Raw genomic sequence first — 12,451 nt, forward strand, 5'->3', positions numbered from 1 at the left:
AGTTATTTAGGTGAAAGCTCCAAAATGCTTGCCTAATATGTCTGTTTATCCAAAAGGAAGTATAGAGGGAGAGCTAGATAGATAGCATTGCATTACATTACATTACATGGCAATGCAATGCACAGTTGCTGAAGTTGAACCAAAATGAGCTTGTCATCTGGCTTCTGCAACTTTTAACATGAAAAATCCAATGAGGAGAAGAAAAGCAAAGCCAAAGAGTCCATCCCAAAATCCGACAAACAAGCAAAATGAACAAAAAGCATTGAATTCAATTCTTTCTGATTTTAGAAACTGCATTAAAGAAGGGGTGCACCGGTCCTGGAGATACTGCAATACCAGGTCAATGCGTGGAGTGGACAGAGCAAGCTCTTTTTCCATCTCCCTGTTCTAAAAATCCATTTAATATATGGTCCCCAGATAGGGGACGTATCAGATATTAAACTGATAAGAACAGATACTACACTTGATCTTAGCCAAAAGGCCGAGAAGCGATAACCAGAATTGGTTTCTGACTACTGTGCCACCCAAGGATTCTGAAAAGTCCATTTGTGGAGATGGCCACCTGGACTCCCGTTAAGAAGACATGCTGTCAACCTCTAGATCCCTCACATTCCTGCACTTTTCGGCTTGCTGCTGCTGCAATCCACGCGTTTTAGATCTGCATAACTCCACCTCTTTTAGCACAGTACCCTCAACCCCCGGCTGTTCCCACCCGCCTCAACACCGTTGGAAGGGAGGAGAACCAATTAAGGCGGGGGGGGGGGGGGGGGGAACGAGCAGCTGTCTACCCTTAGCAGGAGGGTTGCTGATTAATTACCTCTCCTGCTGCTGCTGCTGCTGGCTGTCCAGCAGCAGACTGAAGGTGGCTGCTGCTGTGCGCAGGTATATAAAGGCTCAGAGCCTATTATGACACGCGCAGCCAGCGTTCCATTGCCACATTCCGTCTACTGCAGGCGGGATACCTGGATGGCTGAATGTCACTGAGAAGCTCACAGAGACCGCCATAAGCAACAGTTTAAAAGAATGCCACAGACTAATCAACCAAACTTTTTGGGTTGGTTTCTCTTTTATAGTCTGCAGGCATTAAATGAAAGAAGTCAGTGTTCCAGCAGAGGGAGACAACGTTTCAGAAAAGGCATTGTAGCAAACCAAAAAAGAAATTTTAAGCGCAGCAGAGTAACCAGCTCACATACCTGTTAGCTCAGGTGAGTTTAAAAGGCTGCTGTTGATAACAAGGGCATTTGCTAAATAGATGGTGTGTGTGCAACAATATACTGAAAGGTCAATTATATTGTGCAGCTTATCTCACCACCTGTAGTTATTTAGGTGAAAGCTCCAAAATGCTTGCCTAATATGTCTGTTTATCCAAAAGGAAGTATAGAGGGAGAGCTAGATAGATAGCATTGCATTACATTACATTACATGGCAATGCAATGCACAGTTGCTGAAGTTGAACCAAAATGAGCTTGTCATCTGGCTTCTGCAACTTTTAACATGAAAAATCCAATGAGGAGAAGAAAAGCAAAGCCGAAGAGTCCATCCCAAAATCCGACAAACAAGCAAAATGAACAAAAAGCATTGAATTCAATTCTTTCTGATTTTAGAAACTGCATTAAAGAAGGGGTGCACCGGTCCTGGAGATACTGCAATACCAGGTCAATGCGTGGAGTGGACAGAGCAAGCTCTTTTTCCATCTCCCTGTTCTAAAAATCCATTTAATATATGGTCCCCAGATAGGGGACGTATCAGATATTAAACTGATAAGAACAGATACTACACTTGATCTTAGCCAAAAGGCCGAGAAGCGATAACCAGAATTGGTTTCCGACTACGGTGCCACCCAAGGATTCTGAAAAGTCCATTTGTGGAGATGGCCACCTGGACTCCCGTTAAGAAGACATGCTGTCAACCTCTAGATCCCTCACATGCCTGCACTTTTCGGCTTGCTGCTGCTGCAATCCACGCGTTTTAGATCTGCATAACTCCACCTCTTTTAGCACAGTACCCTCAACCCCCGGCTGTTCCCACCCGCCTCAACACCGTTGGAAGGGAGGAGAACCAATTAAGGCGGGGGGGGGGTGGAACGAGCAGCTGTCTACCCTTAGCAGGAGGGTTGCTGATTAATTACCTCTCCTGCTGCTGCTGCTGCTGGCTGTCCAGCAGCAGACTGAAGGTGGCTGCTGCTGTGCGCAGGTATATAAAGGCTCAGAGCCTATTATGACACGCGCAGCCAGCGTTCCATTGCCACATTCCGTCTACTGCAGGCGGGATACCTGGATGGCTGAATGTCACTGAGAAGCTCACAGAGACCGCCATAAGCAACAGTTTAAAAGAATGCCACAGACTAATCAACCAAACTTTTTGGGTTGGTTTCTCTTTTATAGTCTGCAGGCATTAAATGAAAGAAGTCAGTGTTCCAGCAGAGGGAGACAACGTTTCAGAAAAGGCATTGTAGCAAACCAAAAAAGAAATTTTAAGCGCAGCAGAGTAACCAGCTCACATACCTGTTAGCTCAGGTGAGTTTAAAAGGCTGCTGTTGATAACAAGGGCATTTGCTAAATAGATGGTGTGTGTGCAACAATATACTGAAAGGTCAATTATATTGTGCAGCTTATCTCACCACCTGTAGTTATTTAGGTGAAAGCTCCAAAATGCTTGCCTAATATGTCTGTTTATCCAAAAGGAAGTATAGAGGGAGAGCTAGATAGATAGCATTGCATTACATTACATTACATGGCAATGCAATGCACAGTTGCTGAAGTTGAACCAAAATGAGCTTGTCATCTGGCTTCTGCAACTTTTAACATGAAAAATCCAATGAGGAGAAGAAAAGCAAAGCCAAAGAGTCCATCCCAAAATCCGACAAACAAGCAAAATGAACAAAAAGCATTGAATTCAATTCTTTCTGATTTTAGAAACTGCATTAAAGAAGGGGTGCACCGGTCCTGGAGATACTGCAATACCAGGTCAATGCGTGGAGTGGACAGAGCAAGCTCTTTTTCCATCTCCCTGTTCTAAAAATCCATTTAATATATGGTCCCCAGATAGGGGACGTATCAGATATTAAACTGATAAGAACAGATACTACACTTGATCTTAGCCAAAAGGCCGAGAAGCGATAACCAGAATTGGTTTCCGACTACGGTGCCACCCAAGGATTCTGAAAAGTCCATTTGTGGAGATGGCCACCTGGACTCCCGTTAAGAAGACATGCTGTCAACCTCTAGATCCCTCACATGCCTGCACTTTTCGGCTTGCTGCTGCTGCAATCCACGCGTTTTAGATCTGCATAACTTCACCTCTTTTAGCACAGTACCCTCAACCCCCGGCTGTTCCCACCCGCCTCAACACCGTTGGAAGGGAGGAGAACCAATTAAGGCGGGGGGGGGTGGAACGAGCAGCTGTCTACCCTTAGCAGGAGGGTTGCTGATTAATTACCTCTCCTGCTGCTGCTGCTGCTGGCTGTCCAGCAGCAGACTGAAGGTGGCTGCTGCTGTGCGCAGGTATATAAAGGCTCAGAGCCTATTATGACACGCGCAGCCAGCGTTCCATTGCCACATTCCGTCTACTGCAGGCGGGATACCTGGATGGCTGAATGTCACTGAGAAGCTCACAGAGACCGCCATAAGCAACAGTTTAAAAGAATGCCACAGACTAATCAACCAAACTTTTTGGGTTGGTTTCTCTTTTATAGTCTGCAGGCATTAAATGAAAGAAGTCAGTGTTCCAGCAGAGGGAGACAACGTTTCAGAAAAGGCATTGTAGCAAACCAAAAAAGAAATTTTAAGCGCAGCAGAGTAACCAGCTCACATACCTGTTAGCTCAGGTGAGTTTAAAAGGCTGCTGTTGATAACAAGGGCATTTGCTAAATAGATGGTGTGTGTGCAACAATATACTGAAAGGTCAATTATATTGTGCAGCTTATCTCACCACCTGTAGTTATTTAGGTGAAAGCTCCAAAATGCTTGCCTAATATGTCTGTTTATCCAAAAGGAAGTATAGAGGGAGAGCTAGATAGATAGCATTGCATTACATTACATTACATGGCAATGCAATGCACAGTTGCTGAAGTTGAACCAAAATGAGCTTGTCATCTGGCTTCTGCAACTTTTAACATGAAAAATCCAATGAGGAGAAGAAAAGCAAAGCCAAAGAGTCCATCCCAAAATCCGACAAACAAGCAAAATGAACAAAAAGCATTGAATTCAATTCTTTCTGATTTTAGAAACTGCATTAAAGAAGGGGTGCACCGGTCCTGGAGATACTGCAATACCAGGTCAATGCGTGGAGTGGACAGAGCAAGCTCTTTTTCCATCTCCCTGTTCTAAAAATCCATTTAATATATGGTCCCCAGATAGGGGACGTATCAGATATTAAACTGATAAGAACAGATACTACACTTGATCTTAGCCAAAAGGCCGAGAAGCGATAACCAGAATTGGTTTCCGACTACGGTGCCACCCAAGGATTCTGAAAAGTCCATTTGTGGAGATGGCCACCTGGACTCCCGTTAAGAAGACATGCTGTCAACCTCTAGATCCCTCACATGCCTGCACTTTTCGGCTTGCTGCTGCTGCAATCCACGCGTTTTAGATCTGTATAACTTCACCTCTTTTAGCACAGTACCCTCAACCCCCGGCTGTTCCCACCCGCCTCAACACCGTTGGAAGGGAGGAGAACCAATTAAGGCGGGGGGGGGGGTGGAACGAGCAGCTGTCTACCCTTAGCAGGAGGGTTGCTGATTAATTACCTCTCCTGCTGCTGCTGCTGCTGGCTGTCCAGCAGCAGACTGAAGGTGGCTGCTGCTGTGCGCAGGTATATAAAGGCTCAGAGCCTATTATGACACGCGCAGCCAGCGTTCCATTGCCACATTCCGTCTACTGCAGGCGGGATACCTGGATGGCTGAATGTCACTGAGAAGGTCACAGAGACCGCCATAAGCAACAGTTTAAAAGAATGCCACAGACTAATCAACCAAACTTTTTGGGTTGGTTTCTCTTTTATAGTCTGCAGGCATTAAATGAAAGAAGTCAGTGTTCCAGCAGAGGGAGACAACGTTTCAGAAAAGGCATTGTAGCAAACCAAAAAAGAAATTTTAAGCGCAGCAGAGTAACCAGCTCACATACCTGTTAGCTCAGGTGAGTTTAAAAGGCTGCTGTTGATAACAAGGGCATTTGCTAAATAGATGGTGTGTGTGCAACAATATACTGAAAGGTCAATTATATTGTGCAGCTTATCTCACCACCTGTAGTTATTTAGGTGAAAGCTCCAAAATGCTTGCCTAATATGTCTGTTTATCCAAAAGGAAGTATAGAGGGAGAGCTAGATAGATAGCATTGCATTACATTACATTACATGGCAATGCAATGCACAGTTGCTGAAGTTGAACCAAAATGAGCTTGTCATCTGGCTTCTGCAACTTTTAACATGAAAAATCCAATGAGGAGAAGAAAAGCAAAGCCAAAGAGTCCATCCCAAAATCCGACAAACAAGCAAAATGAACAAAAAGCATTGAATTCAATTCTTTCTGATTTTAGAAACTGCATTAAAGAAGGGGTGCACCGGTCCTGGAGATACTGCAATACCAGGTCAATGCGTGGAGTGGACAGAGCAAGCTCTTTTTCCATCTCCCTGTTCTAAAAATCCATTTAATATATGGTCCCCAGATAGGGGACGTATCAGATATTAAACTGATAAGAACAGATACTACACTTGATCTTAGCCAAAAGGCCGAGAAGCGATAACCAGAATTGGTTTCCGACTACGGTGCCACCCAAGGATTCTGAAAAGTCCATTTGTGGAGATGGCCACCTGGACTCCCGTTAAGAAGACATGCTGTCAACCTCTAGATCCCTCACATGCCTGCACTTTTCGGCTTGCTGCTGCTGCAATCCACGCGTTTTAGATCTGCATAACTCCACCTCTTTTAGCACAGTACCCTCAACCCCCGGCTGTTCCCACCCGCCTCAACACCGTTGGAAGGGAGGAGAACCAATTAAGGCGGGGGGGGGGGGGGGTGGAACGAGCAGCTGTCTACCCTTAGCAGGAGGGTTGCTGATTAATTACCTCTCCTGCTGCTGCTGCTGCTGGCTGTCCAGCAGCAGACTGAAGGTGGCTGCTGCTGTGCGCAGGTATATAAAGGCTCAGAGCCTATTATGACACGCGCAGCCAGCGTTCCATTGCCACATTCCGTCTACTGCAGGCGGGATACCTGGATGGCTGAATGTCACTGAGAAGCTCACAGAGACCGCCATAAGCAACAGTTTAAAAGAATGCCACAGACTAATCAACCAAACTTTTTGGGTTGGTTTCTCTTTTATAGTCTGCAGGCATTAAATGAAAGAAGTCAGTGTTCCAGCAGAGGGAGACAACGTTTCAGAAAAGGCATTGTAGCAAACCAAAAAAGAAATTTTAAGCGCAGCAGAGTAACCAGCTCACATACCTGTTAGCTCAGGTGAGTTTAAAAGGCTGCTGTTGATAACAAGGGCATTTGCTAAATAGATGGTGTGTGTGCAACAATATACTGAAAGGTCAATTATATTGTGCAGCTTATCTCACCACCTGTAGTTATTTAGGTGAAAGCTCCAAAATGCTTGCCTAATATGTCTGTTTATCCAAAAGGAAGTATAGAGGGAGAGCTAGATAGATAGCATTGCATTACATTACATTACATGGCAATGCAATGCACAGTTGCTGAAGTTGAACCAAAATGAGCTTGTCATCTGGCTTCTGCAACTTTTAACATGAAAAATCCAATGAGGAGAAGAAAAGCAAAGCCAAAGAGTCCATCCCAAAATCCGACAAACAAGCAAAATGAACAAAAAGCATTGAATTCAATTCTTTCTGATTTTAGAAACTGCATTAAAGAAGGGGTGCACCGGTCCTGGAGATACTGCAATACCAGGTCAATGCGTGGAGTGGACAGAGCAAGCTCTTTTTCCATCTCCCTGTTCTAAAAATCCATTTAATATATGGTCCCCAGATAGGGGACGTATCAGATATTAAACTGATAAGAACAGATACTACACTTGATCTTAGCCAAAAGGCCGAGAAGCGATAACCAGAATTGGTTTCCGACTACGGTGCCACCCAAGGATTCTGAAAAGTCCATTTGTGGAGATGGCCACCTGGACTCCCGTTAAGAAGACATGCTGTCAACCTCTAGATCCCTCACATGCCTGCACTTTTCGGCTTGCTGCTGCTGCAATCCACGCGTTTTAGATCTGCATAACTCCACCTCTTTTAGCACAGTACCCTCAACCCCCGGCTGTTCCCACCCGCCTCAACACCGTTGGAAGGGAGGAGAACCAATTAAGGCGGGGGGGGGTGGAACGAGCAGCTGTCTACCCTTAGCAGGAGGGTTGCTGATTAATTACCTCTCCTGCTGCTGCTGCTGCTGGCTGTCCAGCAGCAGACTGAAGGTGGCTGCTGCTGTGCGCAGGTATATAAAGGCTCAGAGCCTATTATGACACGCGCAGCCAGCGTTCCATTGCCACATTCCGTCTACTGCAGGCGGGATACCTGGATGGCTGAATGTCACTGAGAAGCTCACAGAGACCGCCATAAGCAACAGTTTAAAAGAATGCCACAGACTAATCAACCAAACTTTTTGGGTTGGTTTCTCTTTTATAGTCTGCAGGCATTAAATGAAAGAAGTCAGTGTTCCAGCAGAGGGAGACAACGTTTCAGAAAAGGCATTGTAGCAAACCAAAAAAGAAATTTTAAGCGCAGCAGAGTAACCAGCTCACATACCTGTTAGCTCAGGTGAGTTTAAAAGGCTGCTGTTGATAACAAGGGCATTTGCTAAATAGATGGTGTGTGTGCAACAATATACTGAAAGGTCAATTATATTGTGCAGCTTATCTCACCACCTGTAGTTATTTAGGTGAAAGCTCCAAAATGCTTGCCTAATATGTCTGTTTATCCAAAAGGAAGTATAGAGGGAGAGCTAGATAGATAGCATTGCATTACATTACATTACATGGCAATGCAATGCACAGTTGCTGAAGTTGAACCAAAATGAGCTTGTCATCTGGCTTCTGCAACTTTTAACATGAAAAATCCAATGAGGAGAAGAAAAGCAAAGCCAAAGAGTCCATCCCAAAATCCGACAAACAAGCAAAATGAACAAAAAGCATTGAATTCAATTCTTTCTGATTTTAGAAACTGCATTAAAGAAGGGGTGCACCGGTCCTGGAGATACTGCAATACCAGGTCAATGCGTGGAGTGGACAGAGCAAGCTCTTTTTCCATCTCCCTGTTCTAAAAATCCATTTAATATATGGTCCCCAGATAGGGGACGTATCAGATATTAAACTGATAAGAACAGATTTTTTTCTTTTTGAAAGCCCGAATTCGTGTACAAAACCCGAGTGCGCTTAAAAAAGTGACAAGTGCCACAAAAAAAGTGCACTAGGATGCTGGTCTTCTTGAAACCCTCTCCAAAAGGAGAAGGGTCCCCCAAACCATTCCCCGTCCCTCCGAGCCAAAAGGCCACAGCGAGGAACAGGGACAAAAAGCCACCTCCAGCCGAAGCCAGAGGCGACCCAATCTTACCCCCAGCACCTGCCCGAGTTCTCACCCGAGCAAGGCACTGGGAGCCAAAGACTGTGCTCCCCTCCCGGAAGAGGGGAGCCAACAACGCTCTCCTCCCGAAAGAGGAGAGCCAGGGGGGTTCAGGGGGGAGCGGAACCTGATGGCCACACACTCCCCCCCTAGACCTGCCAAGAGAGGAACCCGTAAGGGAACCGCATCCCGACAAAATCCTAGTAGGACGTGACACACGTGAATAAGTGGACACACAGTGACAAAGAAATTAAATAAATAGTGAAGGTTTCACAGTATAATACTGCCCGGACCTTCGACCGGGAATTGAAAAATTCCCCATCCTAAGGCCAGAAGGCCCGGAATAAGGGTGTGTGCGAAGAAAGAAAATTTGAAGTGCTTGTGCAAATGTGCCATAAACTCAAGTGGGGTTCCCAATCCCAGTGAGTTAAGGCACCCCAGGGTCACCACTCCTGGGGCACTTCACACTTCGGGCTTTCGATCTTCCCCGGCCCAATGGCGTCGATCCTGGGGGGCCATGCTTTCCACCAGATGACTATATTAGCCACCTGGCGTACTAACAAGCGCCTAAACCCCAGTGTGCATAATGTATCAATCTACTAGGGCGGCCAACATCCAAAACCGCCTTTTCGAAAGATACTACACTTGATCTTAGCCAAAAGGCCGAGAAGCGATAACCAGAATTGGTTTCCGACTACGGTGCCACCCAAGGATTCTGAAAAGTCCATTTGTGGAGATGGCCACCTGGACTCCCGTTAAGAAGACATGCTGTCAACCTCTAGATCCCTCACATGCCTGCACTTTTCGGCTTGCTGCTGCTGCAATCCACGCGTTTTAGATCTGCATAACTCCACCTCTTTTAGCACAGTACCCTCAACCCCCGGCTGTTCCCACCCGCCTCAACACCGTTGGAAGGGAGGAGAACCAATTAAGGCGGGGGGGGGGGTGGAACGAGCAGCTGTCTACCCTTAGCAGGAGGGTTGCTGATTAATTACCTCTCCTGCTGCTGCTGCTGCTGGCTGTCCAGCAGCAGACTGAAGGTGGCTGCTGCTGTGCGCAGGTATATAAAGGCTCAGAGCCTATTATGACACGCGCAGCCAGCGTTCCATTGCCACATTCCGTCTACTGCAGGCGGGATACCTGGATGGCTGAATGTCACTGAGAAGCTCACAGAGACCGCCATAAGCAACAGTTTAAAAGAATGCCACAGACTAATCAACCAAACTTTTTGGGTTGGTTTCTCTTTTATAGTCTGCAGGCATTAAATGAAAGAAGTCAGTGTTCCAGCAGAGGGAGACAACGTTTCAGAAAAGGCATTGTAGCAAACCAAAAAAGAAATTTTAAGCGCAGCAGAGTAACCAGCTCACATACCTGTTAGCTCAGGTGAGTTTAAAAGGCTGCTGTTGATAACAAGGGCATTTGCTAAATAGATGGTGTGTGTGCAACAATATACTGAAAGGTCAATTATATTGTGCAGCTTATCTCACCACCTGTAGTTATTTAGGTGAAAGCTCCAAAATGCTTGCCTAATATGTCTGTTTATCCAAAAGGAAGTATAGAGGGAGAGCTAGATAGATAGCATTGCATTACATTACATTACATGGCAATGCAATGCACAGTTGCTGAAGTTGAACCAAAATGAGCTTGTCATCTGGCTTCTGCAACTTTTAACATGAAAAATCCAATGAGGAGAAGAAAAGCAAAGCCAAAGAGTCCATCCCAAAATCCGACAAACAAGCAAAATGAACAAAAAGCATTGAATTCAATTCTTTCTGATTTTAGAAACTGCATTAAAGAAGGGTTGCACCGGTCCTGGAGATACTGCAATACCAGGTCAATGCGTGGAGTGGACAGAGCAAGCTCTTTTTCCATCTCCCTGTTCTAAAAATCCATTTAATATATGGTCCCCAGATAGGGGACGTATCAGATATTAAACTGATAAGAACAGATACTACACTTGATCTTAGCCAAAAGGCCGAGAAGCGATAACCAGAATTGGTTTCCGACTACGGTGCCACCCAAGGATTCTGAAAAGTCCATTTGTGGAGATGGCCACCTGGACTCCCGTTAAGAAGACATGCTGTCAACCTCTAGATCCCTCACATGCCTGCACTTTTCGGCTTGCTGCTGCTGCAATCCACGCGTTTTAGATCTGCATAACTCCACCTCTTTTAGCACAGTACCCTCAACCCCCGGCTGTTCCCACCCGCCTCAACACCGTTGGAAGGGAGGAGAACCAATTAAGGCGGGGGGGGGGTGGAACGAGCAGCTGTCTACCCTTAGCAGGAGGGTTGCTGATTAATTACCTCTCCTGCTGCTGCTGCTGGCTGTCCAGCAGCAGACTGAAGGTGGCTGCTGCTGTGCGCAGGTATATAAAGGCTCAGAGCCTATTATGACACGCGCAGCCAGCGTTCCATTGCCACATTCCGTCTACTGCAGGCGGGATACCTGGATGGCTGAATGTCACTGAGAAGCTCACAGAGACCGCCATAAGCAACAGTTTAAAAGAATGCCACAGACTAATCAACCAAACTTTTTGGGTTGGTTTCTCTTTTATAGTCTGCAGGCATTAAATGAAAGAAGTCAGTGTTCCAGCAGAGGGAGACAACGTTTCAGAAAAGGCATTGTAGCAAACCAAAAAAGAAATTTTAAGCGCAGCAGAGTAACCAGCTCACATACCTGTTAGCTCAGGTGAGTTTAAAAGGCTGCTGTTGATAACAAGGGCATTTGCTAAATAGATGGTGTGTGTGCAACAATATACTGAAAGGTCAATTATATTGTGCAGCTTATCTCACCACCTGTAGTTATTTAGGTGAAAGCACCAAAATGCTTGCCTAATATGTCTGTTTATCCAAAAGGAAGTATAGAGGGAGAGCTAGATAGATAGCATTGCATTACATTACATTACATGGCAATGCAATGCACAGTTGCTGAAGTTGAACCAAAATGAGCTTGTCATCTGGCTTCTGCAACTTTTAACATGAAAAATCCAATGAGGAGAAGAAAAGCAAAGCCAAAGAGTCCATCCCAAAATCCGACAAACAAGCAAAATGAACAAAAAGCATTGAATTCAATTCTTTCTGATTTTAGAAACTGCATTAAAGAAGGGGTGCACCGGTCCTGGAGATACTGCAATACCAGGTCAATGCGTGGAGTGGACAGAGCAAGCTCTTTTTCCATCTCCCTGTTCTAAAAATCCATTTAATATATGGTCCCCAGATAGGGGACGTATCAGATATTAAACTGATAAGAACAGATACTACACTTGATCTTAGCCAAAAGGCCGAGAAGCGATAACCAGAATTGGTTTCCGACTACGGTGCCACCCAAGGATTCTGAAAAGTCCATTTGTGGAGATGGCCACCTGGACTCCCGTTAAGAAGACATGCTGTCAACCTCTAGATCCCTCACATGCCTGCACTTTTCGGCTTGCTGCTGCTGCAATCCACGCGTTTTAGATCTGCATAACTCCACCTCTTTTAGCACAGTACCCTCAACCCCCGGCTGTTCCCACCCGCCTCAACACCGTTGGAAGGGAGGAGAACCAATTAAGGGGGGGGGGGGGGGTGGAACGAGCAGCTGTCTACCCTTAGCAGGAGGGTTGCTGATTAATTACCTCTCCTGCTGCTGCTGGCTGTCCAGCAGCAGACTGAAGGTGGCTGCTGCTGTGCGCAGGTATATAAAGGCTCAGAGCCTATTATGACACGCGCAGCCAGCGTTCCATTGCCACATTCCGTCTACTGCAGGCGGGATATCTGGATGGCTGAATGTCACTGAGAAGCTCACAGAGACCGCCATAAGCAACAGTTTAAAAGAATGCCACAGACTAATCAACCAAACTTTTTGGGTTGGTTTCTCTTTTATAGTCTGCAGGCATTAAATGAAA

The 12,451-nt window shown here is 45.8% G+C and overlaps 9 non-coding genes and 1 pseudogene across 9 annotated transcripts; all 10 read right to left on the reverse strand.

The window, feature by feature from the left end:
* Positions 1–302: 302 nt before the first annotated feature.
* LOC141209214 (U2 spliceosomal RNA) lies at positions 303–493 on the reverse strand. The gene has a single exon (XR_012279417.1). It is a non-coding gene; the product is annotated as a U2 spliceosomal RNA (small nuclear RNA).
* A 1,125-nt stretch (positions 494–1,618) lies between these two features.
* LOC141209216 (U2 spliceosomal RNA) lies at positions 1,619–1,809 on the reverse strand. The gene has a single exon (XR_012279418.1). It is a non-coding gene; the product is annotated as a U2 spliceosomal RNA (small nuclear RNA).
* Positions 1,810–2,929: 1,120 nt separating this feature from the next.
* On the reverse strand, positions 2,930–3,120 carry LOC141209217 (U2 spliceosomal RNA). The gene has a single exon (XR_012279419.1). It is a non-coding gene; the product is annotated as a U2 spliceosomal RNA (small nuclear RNA).
* Positions 3,121–4,239: 1,119 nt separating this feature from the next.
* On the reverse strand, positions 4,240–4,430 carry LOC141209218 (U2 spliceosomal RNA). Its single transcript, XR_012279420.1, has one exon. It is a non-coding gene; the product is annotated as a U2 spliceosomal RNA (small nuclear RNA).
* Positions 4,431–5,551: 1,121 nt separating this feature from the next.
* Positions 5,552–5,742, reverse strand: LOC141209219 (U2 spliceosomal RNA). Its single transcript, XR_012279421.1, has one exon. It is a non-coding gene; the product is annotated as a U2 spliceosomal RNA (small nuclear RNA).
* Positions 5,743–6,867: 1,125 nt separating this feature from the next.
* LOC141209222 (U2 spliceosomal RNA) lies at positions 6,868–7,058 on the reverse strand. Its single transcript, XR_012279423.1, has one exon. It is a non-coding gene; the product is annotated as a U2 spliceosomal RNA (small nuclear RNA).
* A 1,119-nt stretch (positions 7,059–8,177) lies between these two features.
* On the reverse strand, positions 8,178–8,359 carry LOC141210629 (U2 spliceosomal RNA). The gene has a single exon (XR_012280775.1). It is a non-coding gene; the product is annotated as a U2 spliceosomal RNA (small nuclear RNA).
* Positions 8,360–9,148: 789 nt separating this feature from the next.
* LOC141210833 (U2 spliceosomal RNA) lies at positions 9,149–9,240 on the reverse strand (annotated as a pseudogene).
* A 1,121-nt stretch (positions 9,241–10,361) lies between these two features.
* On the reverse strand, positions 10,362–10,552 carry LOC141209849 (U2 spliceosomal RNA). The gene has a single exon (XR_012280038.1). It is a non-coding gene; the product is annotated as a U2 spliceosomal RNA (small nuclear RNA).
* Positions 10,553–11,669: 1,117 nt separating this feature from the next.
* LOC141209223 (U2 spliceosomal RNA) lies at positions 11,670–11,860 on the reverse strand. The gene has a single exon (XR_012279424.1). It is a non-coding gene; the product is annotated as a U2 spliceosomal RNA (small nuclear RNA).
* Between the last annotated feature and the right edge of the window lie 591 nt (positions 11,861–12,451).

This window comes from Phyllobates terribilis, unplaced genomic scaffold (genome assembly GCF_046119375.1).
Source record: "Phyllobates terribilis strain yellow unplaced genomic scaffold, ASM4611937v1 Scaffold_169__1_contigs__length_4117513, whole genome shotgun sequence".
In the NCBI taxonomy this organism is placed as follows: Eukaryota; Metazoa; Chordata; class Amphibia; order Anura; family Dendrobatidae; genus Phyllobates; species Phyllobates terribilis.